The following is a 25,261-nucleotide window of genomic DNA, read 5'->3' on the forward strand; positions in this document are numbered from 1 at the left end:
TAAAATATTGTTTCCCTTCTACGTGACTTTACCGCAAGAACCAAGAATATGAATCCCTGCAGTCACGAAAGCTTTAAATAAAAAAAAGAAATGATCAGTTTATAACTTTAATGGTAGGTTTATTTGAACAGTGAGAGACAGAATAACAACAAGAAAATCCAGAAAAACGCATGTAAAAATGTTATAAATTGTTTGCATTTTAATGAGGGAAATAAGTATTTGACCCCCTCTCAATCAGAAAGATTTCTGGCTCCCAGGTGTATTTTATACAGGTAACGAGCTGAGATTAGGAGCACACTCTTAAAGGGAGTGCTCCTAATCTCAGCTTGTGACCTGAATAAAAGACACCTGTCCACAGAAGCAATCAATCAGATTCCAAACTCTCCACCATGGCCAAGACCAAAGAGCTCTCCAAGGATGTCAGGGACAAGATTGTAGACATACACAAGGCTGGAATGGACTACAAGACCATTGCCAAGCAGCTTGGTGAGAAGGTGACAACAGTTGGTGCGATTATTCACAAATGGAAGAAACACAAAAGAACTGTCAATCTCCCTCGGCCTGGGGTTCCATGCAAAATCTCACCTCGTGGAGTTGCAATGATCATGAGAACGGTGAGGAATCAGCTCAGAACTACACGGGAGGATCTTGTCAATGATCTCAAGGCGGTTGGGACCACAGTCACCAAGAAAACAATTGGTAACACACTACGCCGTGAAGGACTGAAATCCTGCAGCGGCCGCAAGGTCCCCCTGCTCAAGAAAGCACATATACATGCCCGTCTGAAGTTTGCCAATGAACATCTGAATGATTCAGAGGACAACTGGGTGAAAGTGTTGTGGTCAGATGAGACCAAAATGTAGCTCTTTGGCATCAACTCAACTCGCCGTGTTTGGAGGAGGAGGAATGTTGCCTATGACCCCAAGAATACCATCCCCACCGTCAAACATGGAGGTGGAAACATTGTACCATCAAATCTTGGGTGAGAACCTCCTTCCCTCAGCCAGGGAATTGAAAATGGGTCGTGGATGGGTATTCCAGCATGACAATGACCCCAAACACACGGCCAAGGCAACAAAGGAGTGGCTCAAGAAGAATCACATTAAGGTCCTGGAGTGGCCTAGCCAGTCTCCAGACCTTAATCCCATAGAAAATCTGTGGAGGGAGCTGAGGTTCGAGTTGCCAAACGTCAGCCTCGAAGCCTTAATGACTTGGAGAAGATCTGCAAAGAGTGGGACAAAATCCCTCCTGAGATGTGTGCAAACCTGGTGGCCAACTACAAGAAACGTCTGACCTCTGTGATTGCCAACAAGGGTTTTGCCACCAAGTATTAAGTCATGTTTTGCAGAGGGGTCAAATACTTATTTCCCTCATTAAAATGCAAATCAATTTATAAATTTTTTGACATGGGTTTTTCTGGATTTTTTTGTTATTCTGTCTCTCACTGTTCAAATAAACCTACCATTAAAAATATGCACTCATCATTTCTTTGTCAGTGGACAAACGTACAAAATCAGCAAGGGATCAAATACTTTTTCCCTAACTGTAAGAGCACCGATGATATAGCGGGAGAAATCAAACGTGAGAAACTAGCCGAGGGAAGTGCGACTCATGCAGAGAAACGGAGAGACAAAGATCCTTCCTGGCTAAATCTTGCCAGTATCAAGATGATAAAAAAGAATAGGCTTTCATCTTTTCGGCAAGAATATAGGTATTAAGATGTCCAAACACCAAATCGACATATGTTACAAGGCATCATTATGAGCTGTTATCTTTTTTGTGTTGATACCATATTGGCAAAGAGTGTTCCATAGATTTAACTGCTCGACCCAAGCTAGTAATGGTCTGATATTTCCATTGTCTTTGTGTTATTCGCTTTTTGGTGTTCTTTGATCGAACACTGGCGAGACAAACCCATAAAGGAGACAAATCTATGGTGTAAGCCTATCAGTTTCAAGGACAATGCATACATTACCAAAGCATGTTTGTGTGCATGTTTTGCCACAAACATGCGTGGTTCACGCAGACTTGATGCTTTGTGATAGGTATCCCTTAGGTGTTTGAGCGTTATTTCCAGAAAGGGTAAAGCCTATTCTTTTCTTGTATCATCCTTCCCGTTGTGCAATGTTTGATAAACACCCAGGGCACAAAGGGTATTTTGCCCTTTTTCTATCCTGCACATGTGTCCCACTCATTACAACCTTGTCTTTGTCACTGCAATGTTTTTTTCGTGGAGGATGACACCTTGTCCCGGGTGCCAATAATATCTATAGCTATGGCTCTGATACCCACCGCGTGGGAGATGATGCCCCCAACACATAACACAATGTCTCTCCACACAGAAAACAATACACCGCTGCCTAGAATTCGGTGTCCACGCTTCACAGAATGCGACTGCCGCTGCAAAATACAACACTGGACCACCTTTAGCACACACGCAACGTTGTATGTGAACACAGTGGATAGACAATACTGACACTTTCTTGGGTCACCCAATCAAGTGTGGCTCACATGCCAAGCGATCATATGTCCAAGGAGCTCATATTTAGCCTGAAATGGGAGACTAAACGGATATGAATCAGGCGACAGAAGCATTGGACTGATTTAGTACTTGTAGCTGAGTGTATGAACTAATTAAAGAATGTCGGGCAGCTAAAACACAGCGATTTGACACAGTAGGGAGTGCAGGTGGTGCATATCTACCCGTTAGTCAACCTATGTCACCTGGGTCTATCCCATAACCTATTGTCCACAAGGCCTTCATGTTGCCCCAATGTGCACGTGGCTCAGCACAGTTGTTTTGATTGTCACATTTGAATTCAGCACATTAAAATCCAAAATAAACAGCGCATTTCATCTCTGAAGGAGACAACGTCTAAAATGTTGTAGGCCAGTGAATAATTGGTGGGTTTAATACATTTATTTTACGAGATTGAACCCAAAAAAGCCTCATGGGCATCAGTCGCGAAAGCCTACGTGTTAAACATTGTATAACTGCTCAGCCCGAGCCATATTAACACTGGTATTTGCACTGCCCTTGTACCGGTGTCGTTCTCTTGTCTCCTAACACCGGTGCAGAGACAGGGCCGTGAAGGCTCCCGCCCGTGTGACTCCTAGCGTGCCTCTTCAAGGTGCAGGCCTGGTTAAACGCTTTCCCGCACTCCTGGCACACGTAAGGCCTCTCGCCCGTGTGCATCCTCGCGTGTAAGTGCAGTTTGTAGGCGGTCGCGAACCGCTTGCCGCACTCAAGGCACACGTGCGGCATCTCGCCCGTGTGCGTCTTGGAGTGCCTCGCCAGGTTGAAGTGCCGGGGGAAGCGCTTCCCGCACTCCTGGCACACGTGCCGCTTGTCGCCGGGGGCACTCGCCGTCTTTTCGTCTCCTGCCAAGGCACGAACGGGCGGGATGGGCGGTGAGCAGGGGGAGCGTTGTCCAGGCACATTGTGCCCGCACGTGGCTTTCCATCAGCGTTGACCTGAAGTTTCAATTATATAATAGAGGGTTTGTGTTTGTGTCGTTAAGGATATACAATTTTTGTATTTTATGTAAAAAAAAACCCGTGGTGGATGACATCACAAAGCAGTCCTTAAAGGGCCTCAATGCACGTGGTGAATGATGTCACAAAGCAGTCCTTAAAGAGCCTCAATACACGTGGTGGATGACGTCACAAAGCAGTCCATGAAGCACCTCAATGCACGTGGTGAATGACGTCACAAAGCAGTCCTTAAAGAGCCTCAATGCACGTGGTGAATGATGTCACAAAGCAGTCCTTAAAGAGCCTCAATACACGTGCTGAATGATGTCACAAAGCAGTCCTTAAAGGGCCTCAATACACGTGGTGAATGTCACAAAGAAGTCCTTAAAGAGCCTCAATGCACGTGGTGAATGACGTCACAAAGAAGTCCTTAAAGAGCCTCAATGCACGTGGTGGATGACGTCACAAAGAAGTCCTTATAGAGCCTCAATGCACGTGGTGGATGACGTCACAAAGAAGTCCTTAAAGAGCCTCAATGCACGTGGTGGATGACGTCACAAAGAAGTCCTTAAAGAGATTCAATGCATGTGGTGAATGACGTCACAAAGCAGTCCTTAAAGAGCCTCAATGCACGTGGTGGATGACGTCACAAAGAAGTCCTTAAAGAGCCTCAATGCACGTGGTGGATGACGTCACAAAGAAGTCCTTAAAGAACCTAAATGCACGTGGTGAATGATGTCACAAAGCAGTCCTTAAAGAGCCTCAATGCACGTGGTAGATGACGTCACAAAGAAGTCCTTAAAGAGCCTCAATGCACGTGGTGGATGACGTCACAAAGAAGTCCTTAAAGAGCCTAAATGCACCTGGTGAATGATGACACAAAGCAGTCCTTAAAGAGCCTCAATGCACGTGGTGGATGACGTCACAAAGCAGTCCTTAAAGAGCCTCAATACACGTGATGAATGATGTCACAAAGTAGTCCTTAAAGAGCCTCAATGCACGTGGTGGATGATGTCGCAAAGCAGTCCTTAAAGAGCCTCAATGCACGTGGTGGATGATGTCACAAAGCAGTCCTTAAAGAGCCTCAATGCACTTGGTGGATGACGTCACAAAGCAGTCCTTAAAGAGCCTTAATGCATGTGGTGGATGATGTCACAAAGCAGTCCTGAAAGAGCCTCAATGCACATGGTGGATGACGTCACAAAGCAGTCCTTAAAGAGCCTCAATGCACGTGGTGAATGACGTCACAAAGAAGTCCTTAAAGAGCCTCAATGCACGTGGTGGATGACGTCACAAAGAAGTCCTTAAAGAGCCTCAATGCACGTGGTGAATGACGTCACAAAGCAGTCCTTAAAAACTACTTTTCTAGGTGAGATTTTACCATTCCCCGCCCACCCTACACGATGCTAACTCGTACAAGGAACGTAACAACCTGCATTGTCTTGAAAACGAGGTCTTCACTAACGGTGGGCCTCACACACTAAACTAAAAACTTTAAACAAATTTGTTTTATTTCACCTGGTGTAAGGCCCCACTGAGCTGCTGTTTAGCCCCTTTTTTAGGAGCGATCCCGGCCATCACAAATGACAGCTCAACTAAGTGGCTTATCATCATCGTCGTCATTATTATCACGCGAACATTTATAGCAGCAGCCCAAAGGCTCTAAAACGTGTAGTTGATGTTGATTCTAAAACTAGAGAGAAAGAGCAGAGGACCCGGAGGAAATATCCACGTGACCACGGGCAGAGAGACGCGAAGTCCAAATATACAGCAAGTATCAGGGTTGGAATCGAAGCCACGACCTCCTGCGTACCAGGCGAGGTAGTCAACATCTCGTTGCGTATTCTCCGTGGGCCAAGGGCACTCACCTTGACCGATGTTCCGCTGCAAGCGCTCCGCATCCCCTGGCCAAACCCTGGCTCCCTAACTTTGAATCATCAACAGGACCTGAGCTGTAATTTGCATGAAAAGAAATGACATTCGTTCAATGATAAATGGGAGGTCTAATCAACAAAACAAAAATCTAAACATTTTGATTTAAAGCTTTCGTGACTGCAGTAATTCATATTCGTAGCTCTTTCGGTAAAGTCACGTTGAAGGGAAACAATAAAATAATAAAATATATATAAAACAATAAAAAAATTCACGACGTTTCGACCATAACACAAACGGTCAGGTGTGATGATGACCGTTTGTGTTATGGTTGAAACGTTGCGAGAATTTTTAATGTTTTATATATATTTTATTGTTTCCCTTCAACGTGACTTTACCGAAAGAGCTAAGAATATCTAAACATTTGTTTCACTTTACTAAGGGCCACTGAGCTGCTGTGTATCTATTCTTCAGAAGCGACCCGCCCATCACAGATGCCAGCTCAACTCAGTGGCTCATCGCCATCATCACGTGCAAAACACGTATAGCAGCGGGCAAACACTGTAAACGCGCAACGTTGGATTTAAATCTGGAGGGAAGAATCCGGGTACCCGTGACAAATATCTACACAACCACGGTGAGAGAAACACGCAAACTCCAAATATATAGCGGCAGCAGGCAGTGGCAGGGTCGTGAATCGAACCCACGACCTCCTGTACACCCAGCGAGGTCGTCAACATCTCCTAGCCACCGTGGTGCTGACCAGCATCGATGTCTTGCATTCTCTTAGTGGAGTCTGGGCACGTCCTTGCATTCTTGTCCATTTCTCATTTGACGAATGGCAACTAAATGTGAGAAGCCAAACTGGCGGGTGGAAGCAAAGAGAAACGACAACAGCAGTGCATACTGAATGTGCTGGTAGCTGGTATGATTACAGCAGTGCATACAGTGGTGGTACCTGCTTTAGCTACTGCAGTTTCATACGGACTTTGGTACCTGCTTTCACTACAGCAGTGCATAGTGACTTTGGTGGTCCGTGTTATTATTACAGCAGTGCATATTGTGGTGGTACCTGCTATGAGTAGAGTAGTACATGCTGACTCTTTAGCAGTATTTATAGACTCTACAGTAATACATGCTGACTCCATAGCAGTAGGTATAGACGCTACAGTGGTACATGGTGACTCTATAGAAGTAGATATCGAGTCTACAGTGGTACATGCTGACTCTATAGCAGTAGATATCGACTCTACAGTGGTACATGGTGACGCTATAACAGTAGATATCGAGTCTACAGTGGTACATGCTGAATCTATAGCAGTAGATATCGACTGTACAGTAGTACATGCTGACTCTATAGCAGTAGATATCGACTCTACAGTAGTAGATGCTGAATCTATAGCAGTAGATATCGACTCTACAGTAGTACATGGTGACTCTATAGCAGTAGATATCGACTGTACAGTAGTACATGGTGACTATAGCAGTAGATATCGACTCTACAGTGATACATGCTGACTCTATAGCAGTAGATATCGACTCTACAGTGGTACATGCTGACTCTATAGCAGTAGATATCGACTCTACAGTAGTACATGCTGACTCTATAGCAGTAGATATCGACTCTACAGTAGTACATGCTGACTCTATAGCAGTAGATATCGAGTCTATAGTAGTACTTGGTGACTCTATAACAGTAGATATCGACTCTACAGTAGTACATGGTGACTCTACAGCAGTAGATATCGACTCTACAGTAGTACATGCTGACTCTATAGCAGTATTTATCGACTCTACAGTAGTACATACTGACTCTATAGCAGTAGATATCGACTCTACAGCAGTACATGCTGACTCTATAGCAGTAGATATCGGCTCTACAGAAGTACATGCTGACTCTATAGCAGTAGATATCGACTCTACAGTGGTACATGCTGACTCTATAGCAGTAAATATCAACTCTACAGTAGTACATGGTGACGCTATAGCAGTAGATATCGACTCTACAGTGGTGCATGCTGACTCTATAGCAGTAGATATCGACTCTACAGTGGTACATGCTGACTCTATAGCAGTAGATATCGACTCTACAGTGGTACATGATGACTCTATAGCAGTATATATCGGCTCTACAGTAGTACATGCTGACTATAGCAGTAGATATCGACTCTACAGTAGTACATGTTGACTCTATAACAGTAGATATTGACTCTACAGTGGTACATGGTGACTCTATAACAGTAGATATCGACTCTACAGTAGTACATGCTGCATCTATAGCAGTAGATATCGACTCTACAGTAGTACATGGTGACTCTATAGCAGTAGATATCGACTCTACAGTAGTACATACTGACACTATAGCAGTAGATATCGACTCTACAGTAGTACATGCTGACTCTATAGCAATAGATATCGACACTACAGTGGTACATGCTGACTCTATAGCAGTAGATATCGACTCTACAGTGGTACATGCTGACTCTATAGCAGTAGATATAGACTCTACAGTAGTACATGCTGACTCTATAGCAGTATATAAAGACTCTACATTAGTACATGCTGACCGTATAGCAGTAGATATCGACTCTACAGTGGTACATGCTGACTCTATAGCAGTAGATATCGACTCTACAGTGGTACATGCTGACTCTATAGCAGTAGATATCGACTCTACAGTGGTACATGGTGACTCTATAGCAGTATATATCGACTCTACAATAGTACATGCTGACTCTATAGCAGTAGATATCGACTCCACAGTGGTATATGCTGACTCTATAGCAGTAGATATCGACTCTACAGTAGTACATGCCGATTCTATAGCAGTAGATATCGACTCTACAGTAGTACATGCTGACTCTATAGCAGTAGATATCGACTCTACAGTAGTACATGCTGACTCTATAGCAGTAGATATCGACTCTACAGTGGTACATGCTGACTCTATAGCAGTAGATATCGACTCTACAGTGGTACATGCTGACTCTATAGCAGTAGATATCGACTCTACAGTGGTACATGCTGACTCTATAGCAATATATATCGACTCTACAGTGGTGCATGCTGACTCTATAGCAGTAGATATCGACTCTACAGTAGTACATGCTGACTCTATAGCAGTAGATATCGACTCTACAGTGGTACATGCTGACTCTATAGCAGTAGATATCGACTCTACAGTGGTGCATGCTGACTCTATAGCAGTAGATATCAACTCTACAGTGGTACATGCTGACTCTATAGCAGTAGATATCGACTCTACAGTAGTACATGCTAACTCTATAGCAGTAGATATTGACTCTACAGTAGTACATGGTGACTCTATAGCAGTAGAAATCGACTCCACAGTGGTACATGCTGACTCTATAGCAGTAGATATCGACTCTACAGTAGTACATGGTGACTCTATAGCAGTAGATATCGACTCTACAGTGGTACATGCTGACTCTATAGCAGAAGATATCGACTCTACAGTGGTACATGCTGACTCTATAGCAGTAGATATCGACTCTACAGTAGTACATGCTGACTCTATAACAGTAGATATCGACTCTACAGTAGTACATGCTGACTCTATAGCAGTAGATATCGAGTCTACAGTAGTACTTGGTGACTCTATAACAGTAGATATCGACTCTACAGTAGTACATGGTGACTCTATAGCAGTAGATATCGACTCTACAGTAGTACATGCTGACTCTATAGCAGTAGATATCGACTCTACAGTGGTACATGCTGACTCTAAGCAGTAGATATCGACTCTACAGTAGTACATGGTGACTCCATAGCAGTAAATATCGACTCTACAGTAGTACATGCTGACTCTATAGCAGTAGATATCGACTCTACAGTAGTATATGCTGACTCTATAGCAGTAGATAACGACTCTACAGTAGTGCATGCTGACTCTATAGCAGTAGATATCGACTCTACAGTAGAATATGCTGAATCTATAGCAGTAGATAACGACTCTACAGTAGTGCATGCTGACTCTATAGCAGTAGATATCGACTCTACAGTAGTACATGCTGACTCTATAGCAGTAGATATCGACTCTACATTAGTACATGCTGACTCTATAGCAGTAAATATCGACTCTACAGTAGTACATGGTGACTCTATAGCAGTAGATATCGACTCTACAGTGGTGCATGCTGACTCTATAGCAGTAGATATCGACTCTACAGTGGTACATGCTGACTCTATAGCAGTAGATATCGACTCTACAGTGGTACATGATGACTCTATAGCAGTATATATCGGCTCTACAGTAGTACATGCTGACTATAGCAGTAGATATCGACTCTACAGTAGTACATGTTGTCTCTATAACAGTAGATATTGACTCTACAGTGGTACATGGTGACTCTATAGCAGTAGATATCGACTCTACAGTAGTACATGCTGCCTCTATAGCAGTAGATATCGACTCTACAGTAGTACATGGTGACTCTATAGCAGTAGATATCGACTCTACAGTAGTACATACTGACACTATAGCAGTAGATATGGACTCTACAGTAGTACATGCTGACAATATAGCAGTAGATATCGACTCTACAGTAGTACATGCTGACTCTATAGCAGTAGATATCGACTCTACAGTTGTACATGCTGACTCTATAGCAGTAGATATCGACTCTACAGTGGTACATGCTGACTCTATAGCAGTAGATATAGACTCTACAGTAGTACATGCTGACTCTATAGCAGTAGATATCGACTCTACATTAGTACATGCTGACCGTATAGCAGTAGATATCGACTCTACAGTGGTACATGCTGACTCTATAGCAGTAGATATCGCGTCTACAGTGGTACATGCTGACTCTAAGCAGTAGATATCGACTCTACAGTAGTACATGGTGACTCTATAGCAGTAGATATCGACTCTACAGTAGTACATGCTGACTCTATAGCAGTAGATATCGACTCTACAGTGGTACATGCTGACTCTATAGCAGTAGATATGGACTCTACAGTGGTACATGCTGACTCTATAGCAGTAGATATCGACTCTACAGTGGTACATGCTGACTTTATAGCAGTATATATCGACTCTACAGTGGTGCATGCTGACTCTATAGCAGTAGATATCGACTCTACAGTAGTACATGCTGACTCTATAGCAGTAGATATCGACTCTACAGTGGTACATGCTGACTCTATAGCAGTAGATATCGACTCTACAGTGGTGCATGCTGACTCTATAGCAGTAGATATCAACTCTACAGTGGTACATGCTGACTCTATAGCAGTAGATATCGACTCTACAGTAGTACATGCTAACTCTATAGCAGTAGATATTGACTCTACAGTAGTACATGGTGACTCTATAGCAGTAGAAATCGACTCCACAGTGGTACATGCTGACTCTATAGCAGTAGATATCGACTCTACAGTAGTACATGGTGACTCTATAGCAGTAGATATCGACTGTACAGTAGTACATGGTGACTCTATAGCAGTAGATATCGACTCTACAGTTGTACATGCTGACTCTATAGCAGAAGATATCGACTCTACAGTGGTACATGCTGACTCTATAGCAGTAGATATCGACTCTACAGTAGTACATGCTGACTCTATAACAGTAGATATCGACTCTACAGTAGTACATGCTGACTCTATAGCAGTAGATATCGAGTCTACAGTACTACTTGGTGACTCTATAACAGTAGATATCGACTCTACAGTAGTACATGGTGACTCTATAGCAGTAGATATCGACTCTACAGTAGTACATGCTGACTCTATAGCAGTAGATATCGACTCTACAGTGGTACATGCTGACTCTAAGCAGTAGATATCGACTCTACAGTAGTACATGGTGACTCCATAGCAGTAAATATCGACTCTACAGTAGTACATGCTGACTCTATAGCAGTAGATATCGACTCTACAGTAGTATATGCTGACTCTATAGCAGTAGATAACGACTCTACAGTAGTGCATGCTGACTCTATAGCAGTAGATATCGACTCTACAGTAGTATATGCTGACTCTATAGCAGTAGATAACGACTCTACAGTAGTGCATGCTGACTCTATAGCAGTAGATATCGACTCTACAGTAGTACATGCTGACTCTATAGCAGTAGATATCGACTCTACATTAGTACATGCTGACTCTATAGCAGTAAATATCGACTCTACAGTAGTACATGGTGACTCTATAGCAGTAGATATCGACTCTACAGTGGTTCATGCTGACTCTATAGCAGTAGATATCGACTCTACAGTGGTACATGCTGACTCTATAGCAGTAGATATCGACTCTACAGTGGTACATGATGACTCTATAGCAGTATATATCGGCTCTACAGTAGTACATGCTGACTATAGCAGTAGATATCGACTCTACAGTAGTACATGTTGACTCTATAACAGTAGATATTGACTCTACAGTGGTACATGGTGACTCTATAGCAGTAGATATCGACTCTACAGTAGTACATGCTGCCTCTATAGCAGTAGATATCGACTCTACAGCAGTACATGGTGACTCTATAGCAGTAGATATCGACTCTACAGTAGTACATACTGACACTATAGCAGTAGATATCGACTCTACAGTGGTACATGCTGACTATATAGCAGTAGATATCGACTCTACAGTAGTACATGCTGACTCTATAGCAGTAGATATCGACTCTACAGTGGTACATGCTGACTCTATAGCAGTAGATATCGACTCTACAGTGGTACATGCTGACTCTATAGCAGTAGATACAGACTCTACAGTAGTACACGCTGACTCTATAGCAGTAGATATCGACTCTACAGTAGTACATGCTGACTCTATAGCAGTATTTATCGACTCTACAGTAGTACATACTGAATCTATAGCAGTAGATATCGACTCTACAGCAGTACATGCTGACTCTATAGCAGTAGATATCGACTCTACAGTGGTACATGCTGACTCTATAGCAGTAGATATCGACTCTACAGTGGTACATGCTGACTCTAAGCAGTAGATATCGACTCTACAGTAGTACATGGTGACTCCATAGCAGTAAATATCGACTCTACAGTAGTACATGCTGACTCTATAGCAGTAGATATCGACTCTACAGTAGTATATGCTGACTCTATAGCAGTAGATAACGACTCTACAGTAGTGCATGCTGACTCTATAGCAGTAGATATCGACTCTACAGTAGTACATGCTGACTCTATAGCAGTAGATATCGACTCTACATTAGTACATGCTGACTCTATAGCAGTAAATATCAACTCTACAGTAGTACATGGTGACTCTATAGCAGTAGATATCGACTCTACAGTGGTGCATGCTGACTCTATAGCAGTAGATATCGACTCTACAGTGGTACATGCTGACTCTATAGCAGTAGATATCGACTCTACAGTGGTACATGATGACTCTATAGCAGTATATATCGGCTCTACAGTAGTACATGCTGACTAAAGCAGTAGATATCGACTCTACAGTAGTACATGCTGACTATATAGCAGTAGATATCGAGTCTACAGCAGTACATGCTGACTCTATAGCAGTAGATATCGGCTCTACAGAAGTACATGCTGACTCTATAGCAGTAGATATCGACTCTACAGTGGTACATGCTGACTCTATAGCAGTAAATATCAACTCTACAGTAGTACATGGTGACGCTATAGCAGTAGATATCGACTCTACAGTGGTACATGCTGACTATATAGCAGTAGATATCGACTCTACAGTAGTACATGCTGACTCTATAGCAGTAGATATCGACTCTACAGTGGTACATGCTGACTCTATAGCAGTAGATATCGACTCTACAGTAGTACATGCTGACTCTATAGCAGTAGATATCGACTCTACATTAGTACATGCTGACTCTATAGCAGTAAATATCAACTCTACAGTAGTACATGGTGACTCTATAGCAGTAGATATCGACTCTACAGTGGTGCATGCTGACTCTATAGCAGTAGATATCGACTCTACAGTGGTACATGCTGACTCTATAGCAGTAGATATCGACTCTACAGTGGTACATGATGACTCTATAGCAGTATATATCGGCTCTACAGTAGTACATGCTGACTATAGCAGTAGATATCGACTCTACAGTAGTACATGTTGTCTCTATAACAGTAGATATTGACTCTACAGTGGTACATGGTGACTCTATAGCAGTAGATATCGACTCTACAGTAGTACATGCTGCCTCTATAGCAGTAGATATCGACTCTACAGTAGTACATGGTGACTCTATAGCAGTAGATATCGACTCTACAGTAGTACATACTGACACTATAGCAGTAGATATGGACTCTACAGTAGTACATGCTGACAATATAGCAGTAGATATCGACTCTACAGTAGTACATGCTGACTCTATAGCAGTAGATATCGACTCTACAGTTGTACATGCTGACTCTATAGCAGTAGATATCGACTCTACAGTGGTACATGCTGACTCTATAGCAGTAGATATAGACTCTACAGTAGTACATTCTGACTCTATAGCAGTAGATATCGACTCTACATTAGTACATGCTGACCGTATAGCAGTAGATATCGACTCTACAGTGGTACATGCTGACTCTATAGCAGTAGATATCGCGTCTACAGTGGTACATGCTGACTCTAAGCAGTAGATATCGACTCTACAGTAGTACATGGTGACTCCATAGCAGTAAATATCGACTCTACAGTAGTACATGTTGACTCTATAGCAGTAGATATCGACTCTACAGTAGTATATGCTGACTCTATAGCAGTAGATAACGACTCTACAGTAGTGCATGCTGACTCTATAGCAGTAGATATCGACTCTACAGTAGTATATGCTGACTCTATAGCAGTAGATAACGACTCTACAGTAGTGCATGCTGACTCTATAGCAGTAGATATCGACTCTACAGTAGTACATGCTGACTCTATAGCAGTAGATATCGACTCTACATTAGTACATGCTGACTCTATAGCAGTAAATATCGACTCTACAGTAGTACATGGTGACTCTATAGCAGTAGATATCGACTCTACAGTGGTGCATGCTGACTCTATCGCAGTAGATATCGACTCTACAGTGGTACTGGCTGACTCTATAGCAGTATTAATCGACTCTACAGTAGTATATGCTGACTCTATAGCAGTATTTATCGACTCTACAGTAGTACATGCTGACTCTATAGCAGTAGATATTGACTCTACAGTAGTACATGGTGACTCTATAGCAGTAGAAATCAACTCTACAGTGGTACATGCTGACTCTATAGCAGTAGATATCGACTCTACAGTGGTGTATGCTGTCTCTATAGCAGTAGATATCGACTCTACAGTAGTACATGCTGACTCTATAGCAGTAGATATCGACTCTACAGTGGTACATGCTGACTCTATAGCAGTAGATATCGACTCTACACTAGTACATGCTGACTCTATAGCAGTAGATATCGGCTCTACAGTGGTACATGCTGACTCTATAGCAGGAGATATCGGCTCTACAGTAGTACATACTGACTCTATAGCAGTAGATATCGACTCTACAGTGGTACATGCTGAATCTATAGCGGTAGATATCGACTCTACAGTGGCACATGCTAACTCTATAGCAGTATATATCGACTCTACAGTGGTACATGCTGACTCTATAGCAGTAGATATCGACTCTACAGTAGTACATGGTGACTCTATAGCAGTAGATATCGACTCTACAGTAGTACATGCTGACTCTATAGCAGTAGATATCGACTCTACAGTAGTACATGCTGACTCTATAGCAGTAGATATCGACTCTACAGTAGTACATGCTGACTCTATAGCAGTAGATATCGACTCTACAGTAGTACATGCTGACTCTTTAGCAGTAGATATCGACTCTACAGTGGTACGTGCTGACTCAATAGCAGTATATATCGACTCTACAATGGTAAATGCTGACTCTATAGCAGTAGATATCGACTCTACAGTGGTACATGCTGACTCTATAGCAGTAGATATCGACTCTACAGTGGTGCATGCTGACTCTATAGCAGTAGATATCAACTCTACAGTGGTACATGCTGACTCTATAGCAGTAGATATCGACTCTACAGTAGTACATGCTAACTCTATAGCAGTAGATATTGACTCTACAGTAGTACATGGTGACTCTATAGCAGTAGAAATCGACTCCACAGTGGTACATGCTGACTCTATAGCAGTAGATATCGACTCTACAGTAGTACATGGTGACTCTATAGCAGTAGATATCGACTGTACAGTAGTACATGGTGACTCTATAGCAGTAGATATCGACTCTACAGTGGTACATGCTGACTCTATAGCAGAAGATATCGACTCTACAGTGGTACATGCTGACTCTATAGCAGTAGATATCGACTCTACAGTAGTACATGCTGACTCTATAACAGTAGATATCGACTCTACAGTAGTACATGCTGACTCTATAGCAGTAGATATCGAGTCTACAGTACTACTTGGTGACTCTATAACAGTAGATATCGACTCTACAGTAGTACATGGTGACTCTATAGCAGTAGATATCGACTCTACAGTAGTACATGCTGACTCTATAGCAGTAGATATCGACTCTACAGTGGTACATGCTGACTCTAAGCAGTAGATATCGACTCTACAGTAGTACATGGTGACTCCATAGCAGTAAATATCGACTCTACAGTAGTACATGCTGACTCTATAGCAGTAGATATCGACTCTACAGTAGTATATGCTGACTCTATAGCAGTAGATAACGACTCTACAGTAGTGCATGCTGACTCTATAGCAGTAGATATCGACTCTACAGTAGTATATGCTGACTCTATAGCAGTAGATAACGACTCTACAGTAGTGCATGCTGACTCTATAGCAGTAGATATCGACTCTACAGTAGTACATGCTGACTCTATAGCAGTAGATATCGACTCTACATTAGTACATGCTGACTCTATAGCAGTAAATATCGACTCTACAGTAGTACATGGTGACTCTATAGCAGTAGATATCGACTCTACAGTGGTTCATGCTGACTCTATAGCAGTAGATATCGACTCTACAGTGGTACATGCTGACTCTATAGCAGTAGATATCGACTCTACAGTGGTACATGATGACTCTATAGCAGTATATATCGGCTCTACAGTAGTACATGCTGACTATAGCAGTAGATATCGACTCTACAGTAGTACATGTTGACTCTATAACAGTAGATATTGACTCTACAGTGGTACATGGTGACTCTATAGCAGTAGATATCGACTCTACAGTAGTACATGCTGCCTCTATAGCAGTAGATATCGACTCTACAGCAGTACATGGTGACTCTATAGCAGTAGATATCGACTCTACAGTAGTACATACTGACACTATAGCAGTAGATATCGACTCTACAGTGGTACATGCTGACTATATAGCAGTAGATATCGACTCTACAGTAGTACATGCTGACTCTATAGCAGTAGATATCGACTCTACAGTGGTACATGCTGACTCTATAGCAGTAGATATCGACTCTACAGTGGTACATGCTGACTCTATAGCAGTAGATACAGACTCTACAGTAGTACACGCTGACTCTATAGCAGTAGATATCGACTCTACAGTAGTACATGCTGACTCTATAGCAGTATTTATCGACTCTACAGTAGTACATACTGAATCTATAGCAGTAGATATCGACTCTACAGCAGTACATGCTGACTCTATAGCAGTAGATATCGACTCTACAGTGGTACATGCTGACTCTATAGCAGTAGATATCGACTCTACAGTGGTACATGCTGACTCTAAGCAGTAGATATCGACTCTACAGTAGTACATGGTGACTCCATAGCAGTAAATATCGACTCTACAGTAGTACATGCTGACTCTATAGCAGTAGATATCGACTCTACAGTAGTATATGCTGACTCTATAGCAGTAGATAACGACTCTACAGTAGTGCATGCTGACTCTATAGCAGTAGATATCGACTCTACAGTAGTACATGCTGACTCTATAGCAGTAGATATCGACTCTACATTAGTACATGCTGACTCTATAGCAGTAAATATCAACTCTACAGTAGTACATGGTGACTCTATAGCAGTAGATATCGACTCTACAGTGGTGCATGCTGACTCTATAGCAGTAGATATCGACTCTACAGTGGTACATGCTGACTCTATAGCAGTAGATATCGACTCTACAGTGGTACATGATGACTCTATAGCAGTATATATCGGCTCTACAGTAGTACATGCTGACTAAAGCAGTAGATATCGACTCTACAGTAGTACATGCTGACTATATAGCAGTAGATATCGAGTCTACAGCAGTACATGCTGACTCTATAGCAGTAGATATCGGCTCTACAGAAGTACATGCTGACTCTATAGCAGTAGATATCGACTCTACAGTGGTACATGCTGACTCTATAGCAGTAAATATCAACTCTACAGTAGTACATGGTGACGCTATAGCAGTAGATATCGACTCTACAGTGGTACATGCTGACTATATAGCAGTAGATATCGACTCTACAGTAGTACATGCTGACTCTATAGCAGTAGATATCGACTCTACAGTGGTACATGCTGACTCTATAGCAGTAGATATCGACTCTACAGTAGTACATGCTGACTCTATAGCAGTAGATATCGACTCTACATTAGTACATGCTGACTCTATAGCAGTAAATATCAACTCTACAGTAGTACATGGTGACTCTATAGCAGTAGATATCGACTCTACAGTGGTGCATGCTGACTCTATAGCAGTAGATATCGACTCTACAGTGGTACATGCTGACTCTATAGCAGTAGATATCGACTCTACAGTGGTACATGATGACTCTATAGCAGTATATATCGGCTCTACAGTAGTACATGCTGACTATAGCAGTAGATATCGACTCTACAGTAGTACATGTTGTCTCTATAACAGTAGATATTGACTCTACAGTGGTACATGGTGACTCTATAGCAGTAGATATCGACTCTACAGTAGTACATGCTGCCTCTATAGCAGTAGATATCGACTCTACAGTAGTACATGGTGACTCTATAGCAGTAGATATCGACTCTACAGTAGTACATACTGACACTATAGCAGTAGATATGGACTCTACAGTAGTACATGCTGACAATATAGCAGTAGATATCGACTCTACAGTAGTACATGCTGACTCTATAGCAGTAGATATCGACTCTACAGTTGTACATGCTGACTCTATAGCAGTAGATATCGACTCTACAGTGGTACATGCTGACTCTATAGCAGTAGATATAGACTCTACAGTAGTACATTCTGACTCTATAGCAGTAGATATCGACTCTACATTAGTACATGCTGACCGTATAGCAGTAGATATCGACTCTACAGTGGTACATGCTGACTCTATAGCAGTAGATATCGCGTCTACAGTGGTACATGCTGACTCTAAGCAGTAGATATCGACTCTACAGTAGTACATGGTGACTCCATAGCAGTAAATATCGACTCTACAGTAGTACATGTTGACTCTATAGCAGTAGATATCGACTCTACAGTAGTATATGCTGACTCTATAGCAGTAGATAACGACTCTACAGTAGTGCATGCTGACTCTATAGCAGTAGATATCGACTCTACAGTAGTATATGCTGACTCTATAGCAGTAGATAACGACTCTACAGTAGTGCATGCTGACTCTATAGCAGTAGATATCGACTCTACAGTAGTACATGCTGACTCTATAGCAGTAGATATCGACTCTACATTAGTACATGCTGACTCTATAGCAGTAAATATCGACTCTACAGTAGTACATGGTGACTCTATAGCAGTAGATATCGACTCTACAGTGGTGCATGCTGACTCTATCGCAGTAGATATCGACTCTACAGTGGTACTGGCTGACTCTATAGCAGTATTAATCGACTCTACAGTAGTATATGCTGACTCTATAGCAGTATTTATCGACTCTACAGTAGTACATGCTGACTCTATAGCAGTAGATATTGACTCTACAGTAGTACATGGTGACTCTATAGCAGTAGAAATCAACTCTACAGTGGTACATGCTGACTCTATAGCAGTAGATATCGACTCTACAGTGGTGTATGCTGTCTCTATAGCAGTAGATATCGACTCTACAGTAGTACATGCTGACTCTATAGCAGTAGATATCGACTCTACAGTGGTACATGCTGACTCTATAGCAGTAGATATCGACTCTACACTAGTACATGCTGACTCTATAGCAGTAGATATCGGCTCTACAGTGGTACATGCTGACTCTATAGCAGGAGATATCGGCTCTACAGTAGTACATACTGACTCTATAGCAGTAGATATCGACTCTACAGTGGTACATGCTGAATCTATAGCGGTAGATATCGACTCTACAGTGGCACATGCTAACTCTATAGCAGTATATATCGACTCTACAGTGGTACATGCTGACTCTATAGCAGTAGATATCGACTCTACAGTAGTACATGGTGACTCTATAGCAGTAGATATCGACTCTACAGTAGTACATGCTGACTCTATAGCAGTAGATATCGACTCTACAGTAGTACATGCTGACTCTATAGCAGTAGATATCGACTCTACAGTAGTACATGCTGACTCTATAGCAGTAGATATCGACTCTACAGTAGTACATGCTGACTCTTTAGCAGTAGATATCGACTCTACAGTGGTACGTGCTGACTCAATAGCAGTATATATCGACTCTACAATGGTAAATGCTGACTCTATAGCAGTAGATATCGACTCTACAGTGGTACATGCTGACTCTATAGCAGTAGATATCGACTCTACAGTGGTGCATGCTGACTCTATAGCAGTAGATATCAACTCTACAGTGGTACATGCTGACTCTATAGCAGTAGATATCGACTCTACAGTAGTACATGCTGACTCTATAGCAGTAGATATTGACTCTACAGTAGTACATGGTGACTCTATAGCAGTAGAAATCGACTCCACAGTGGTACATGCTGACTCTATAGCAGCAGATATCGACTCTACACTGGTGCATGCTGACTCTATAGCAGTAGATATCGACTCTACAGTAGTACATGCTGACTCTATAGCAGTAGATATCGACACTACAGTGGTACATGCTGACTCTATAGCAGTAGATATCGACTCTACAGTAGTACATGCTGACTCTATAGCAGTATTTATTGACTCTACAGTGGTACATGCTGACTCTATAGCAGTAGATATCGACTCTACAGTAGTACATGCTGACTCTATAGCAGTATTAATCGACTCTACAGTAGTACATGCTGACTCTATAGCAGTATTTATCGACTCTACAGTAGTACATGCTGACTCTGTAGCAGTAGATATCGACTCTACAGTGGTACATGCTGACTCTATAGCAGTAAATATCGACTCTACAGTAGTACATGCTGACTCGATAGCAGTAGATATCGACTCTACAGTGGTACATGCTGACTCTATAGCAGTAGATATCGACTCTGCAGTGGTACATGCTGACTCTATAGCAGTAGATATTGTCTCTACAGTGGTACATGCTGACTCTTTTGCAGTAGATATCGACTCTACAGTGGTACATGCTGACTCTATAGCAGTAGATATCGACTCTACATTAGTACATGCTGACTCTATAGCAGTAGATATCGACTCTACAGTAGTACATGGTGACTCTATAGCAGTAGATATTGACTCTACAGTGGTGCATGCTGACTCTATAGCAGTATTTATCGACTCTACAGTATTGCATGCTGACTCTATAGCAGTATTTATCGACTCTACAGTAGTACATGATGACTGTATAGCAGTAGATATCGATTCTACAGTGGTACATGCTGACTCTAGAGTAGTATTTAGTTTCAGTTTCAGTTTATTTATTTTGGTATAGCCCTGTGAGCGATTCGGCTCTTGAATCGGGTGCAACCACAACAAACAAAAACACGAACAAGAAATATGTTTAAGTGACTATGTGACTGTGCAAACAGAAAATCCATGAAAAAACCCAGCAAAATATTCCTGAAAAAGCACCGTACACCAACGCTGTGTGCAATACATCTCAGTGGGATGCCAGTCAAACAACAACAACAACCACAAGAAAACTTAGATTAAGGCGATCAGTCTAACTCCGTACTACAACAAAACAAATGTCCAAACCAAAAAACTTTTCGAAATAACCAAAAAAATAAAGCCATAATTGCAACGTAACAGTGATCATAGGGACTGTGACCGAATTTTTACAATAAACTACATAAAAAAGTAACACCAAACCCTAGAACAGTGGTTCTTAACCTTGTTGGAGGTACCGAACCCCACCAGTTTCATATGCGCATTCACCGAACCCCTCTTTATTGAAAAATAAAATGTGATTTTTTTCAAATTCAAGACGTAGATATGTTTTTTACTGGTACACAAAATGAGCCGTGCATGAACATTACCTTGTTCAAAGAATAAAACCAACACAATGCATAAACTCACAACAAATTACATACCTGGAAATCAATGTGACTTCTGCTGTTGCCTTTGAGAGATCAGTTCAGATATGCGTGGCTTCACCTTGGCAAGTGCCACTCTCATGTCATTTTCACAGCAAAGTCTGTTCCTTTTCTTCGTTTTTATGTCCAGCATCCTCGAAAAGGATTGCTCACAAAGATATGTTGTAACAAATGGTATAAAAAAATCCAGGGCTTTCTTAGCAATAACTGGATACTTGTTCATTTGTCCACACCAAAACGTTGAGAGCGTTGTTGTTCTGAAGAGTTGCTGTTGAACCTGGCTCTGCTGAATTTCAATGATTTCGTCGAGGAATTCATCATTGACATCTGCTGTTTCAACAGCAAACGTGAACGGCTGTCTCACCCATGCTGGATATGACTCTCTTGTAGGGAAATATCCGTCGAGAGACTTTGCAAGCTCATCTAAGTGCGTGGCAATTGTTTGCTTCAGTTCCGTGGATACAGAAATATCTCCGATTCCAGACACATCTTCGATCTTACTTGCACAGTCGTCCAGAAGCGGGAAGTTTGCGAAGTTATTGTTCTCTGTTCGTCGTTTCCATAACGGTAGCTTTTTTTGAAAAGCCTTCAGGTGTTCTTCCGCTTCCATGATATTGACTCCACCACCCTGCATCTGCTGATTGAGATGATTGAGAGCTGCGAATATATCAGCCATGTACGCTAAAATGAGAATGAACTCAGGATTTTTGAAGCAATCTGCATGGCAGTGTTGGTGCTCTTGCAAAAACAGGGCTAATTCCACACGCATGGCAAAAACACGATTCAGCACCTGTCCCCGGGATAACCACCGAATATTAGAATGGAGCAGAAGTACCTCAAATTCAGAGCCCATTTCTTTACACAGCTCACTGAAGATGCGGTGCCTCAGAGCACTTTTTCGCACATAGTTCACACATTCCACCACAGTTTTTAATACTTCTACCATTTTTGGAGGTAAGGTTTTTGTTGCCAACGCATGCCTGTGCAGAATACAATGCGTCACAATGATGTGTGGTGCATCGGCCTTTACTAGCGCACCAAAACCAGACTTTCTTCCCAGCATGACTGGAGCTCCGTCCGTACAAACTGCAGAAACCATATCCCATGAAAGATTGTTGTTTCTGAAGAAGTCATCCACAAGCTTCTTCACATCGGCTGCCTTCGTTGTTGTTGTAAGAGGCTTACAAAATAAAAACTCTTCTTTTATCATGTCGTCTTTCACATAGCGTACAAAAACAGCAAGCTGGCTTAGATCAGAAACGTCTGTGGTTTCGTCGAGTTGAAGGCTGAATTTTGCCGGGCTTGAAATCAGATCCGCGACTACTTGAGCCAAGATGTCTTTACTCATGTCTTCTATTCTGTCACTGACGGTGTCATTTGAAAGGGGAATTTGGGATAATTTTCCTTCGGCCGCTGTTCCGAGTATCAGATTCGCCATCTTTAATGCAGCTGGTTTCACAAGTGTTTCACCAATGGTGTGTGGCTTGCCCTGCTTTGCGATCAGGTAAGCAACTTCGTACGATGCTGTCAGGATCGGTTTGTTAACAGGTACAAATCCAAGAGCAGGCAGAGTGGCCCTTTCATCGAATCTGGCTCTCTTCACCCTGAATTCAGCAAGTGTTGTGTTCTTGTATTCCCCGTCTCCATGCAGCTTCAAGAAGTGTTCCTTTAGTTTTGCCGGTGCAAGACTAGAGTTGCTCAACTTGGCGTTGCAAATCATGCAGATAGGACGCTCACTCCCATCACGTTCCGTGATACATGAGAATCCATGTTGTACATATTCGTCCGACCACTTTCTTCTTTTGCCCGACATAGTTAGTATGGATAAAATATTAAATAAATCACACGACGTACGACAACAACAGTCACACGTCGACTACTGAGTACGCACTAAATTCCCCGCAGCGCTGATTGGCCAAGCAGTGTAGCATGATCATCTGCAGCCAGTGATGGCCAAGCGGGCCGTGTGTGTCATCACAAATTTACACAATAATTCAAGTGTGTCCGGACCTCCGTGGCGGGGGCTCTGCCGAACCCCTGAGATCGACTCACCGAACCCCTGGGGTTCGATCGAACCCAGGTTAAGAACCACTGCCCTAGAGCCATAGCTGGCTGCATGAGTTACTCACTTGCAGCACAGCACAACCGATGGACCCAAACTGTCAGAAGGAATAAAAGCTTTCTATAGTGGTACATGCTGAATCTAGCGTAGTATTTAGTGATTCTATAGTGGTACATGCTGACTCTAGAGTAGTATTTAGTGATTCTATAGCACAAAGTACTCACGTTACAGAGTGGAGTGGTGAGTGCCGTGAGCTCGACCAAACGCGCATCACTTGGTAGGGTCCGGCCGCCCCCCCCCCAATTGGCGTGAGATGGTACGGCCGATGTCGCGCATTAAATAAAATATATATATAGCAAAACTCCACTAAATCGTTAATTTAACTAATTTAAAAGTGACGCACGTGAAAAAGGAATAGCCTATTCCCACCGCGGGGCTTAGGGCGTGCCGGCCGGCAATTTTTTTTCTACAAATACCCCACCGTCCGAGAGCCAACCCCCTCGCAAGCGCGCACACGCGGAGACTTTTGTATCTAAGAAGAAGAAAGAAAAGCAAAATAAGATACTGTCCACAGTGGCCTCTTTCCTTGGAGGGCCATGCACGGAGCGGTGTGTTTGTGGCGGCGTTCCGCCACTAGGTGGCAGAACGCGCTTAGCCAACGCGCCTCGTGCGTGCGACGCCTTCCGTGCCCATCACCTCCACGCCCGCTTCTCAACTGCTGCTGAGCTACGTGGGGTGGCCACAATATCACTGCTGGGCTACGTGGGGTGGCCACAATATCACTGCTGGGCTATGTGGGGTGGCTACAATATCATTGCTGGGCTATGTGGGGTGGCCACAATATCATTGCTGGGCTACGTGAGGTGGCCACAATATCATTGCTGGGCTACGTGGGGTGGCCACAATATCACTGCTGGGCTACGTGGGGTGGCCACAATGTCATTGCTGGGCTACGTGGGGTGGCCACAATATCATTGCTGGGCTACGTGGGGTGGCCACAATATCACTGCTGGGCTACGTGGGGTGGCCACAATATCACTGCTGGGCTACGTAGGGTGGCCACAATATCACTGCTGGGCTTTGTGGGGTGGCCACAATATCATTGCTGCCTTTATGGAAGGGCGCTCTTCTTGACTGGTGCGATTTGCCAATGTATCTTCCAGGGTTGGCGCTTCGTACAGCTGCCACGGTGTAACAGCTACCATGGTGTAACAGCTACCACGGTGTAACAGTTACACCATGGTGTAACAGCTACCACGGTGTAACAGTTACACCATGGTGTAACAGCTACCATGGTGTAACAGTTACCATGGTGTAACAGTTACCACGGTGTAACAGTTACACCACGGTGTAACAGCTACCATGGTGTAACAGTTACCACGGTGTAACAGTTACACCATGGTGTAACAGCTACCATGGTGTAACA

The 25,261-nt window shown here is 42.8% G+C and overlaps 1 long non-coding RNA gene across 1 annotated transcript; it reads right to left on the minus strand.

Annotated features, from left to right (window-relative positions):
- LOC116940385 (uncharacterized) lies at positions 1 to 24,572 on the minus strand. Its single transcript, XR_012941264.1, has 4 exons — positions 24,060 to 24,572; positions 6,110 to 6,210; positions 5,343 to 5,426; positions 1 to 3,381 (listed from the first exon to the last, which is right to left on the minus strand). It is a non-coding gene; the product is annotated as an uncharacterized LOC116940385 (long non-coding RNA).
- Between the last annotated feature and the right edge of the window lie 689 nt (positions 24,573 to 25,261).

Source organism: Petromyzon marinus, chromosome 8 (assembly GCF_048934315.1).
Source record: "Petromyzon marinus isolate PM22_M1 ecotype Great Lakes invasive population chromosome 8, UKy_Petmar_22M1.pri1.0, whole genome shotgun sequence".
NCBI lineage: Eukaryota > Metazoa > Chordata > Hyperoartia > Petromyzontiformes > Petromyzontidae > Petromyzon > Petromyzon marinus.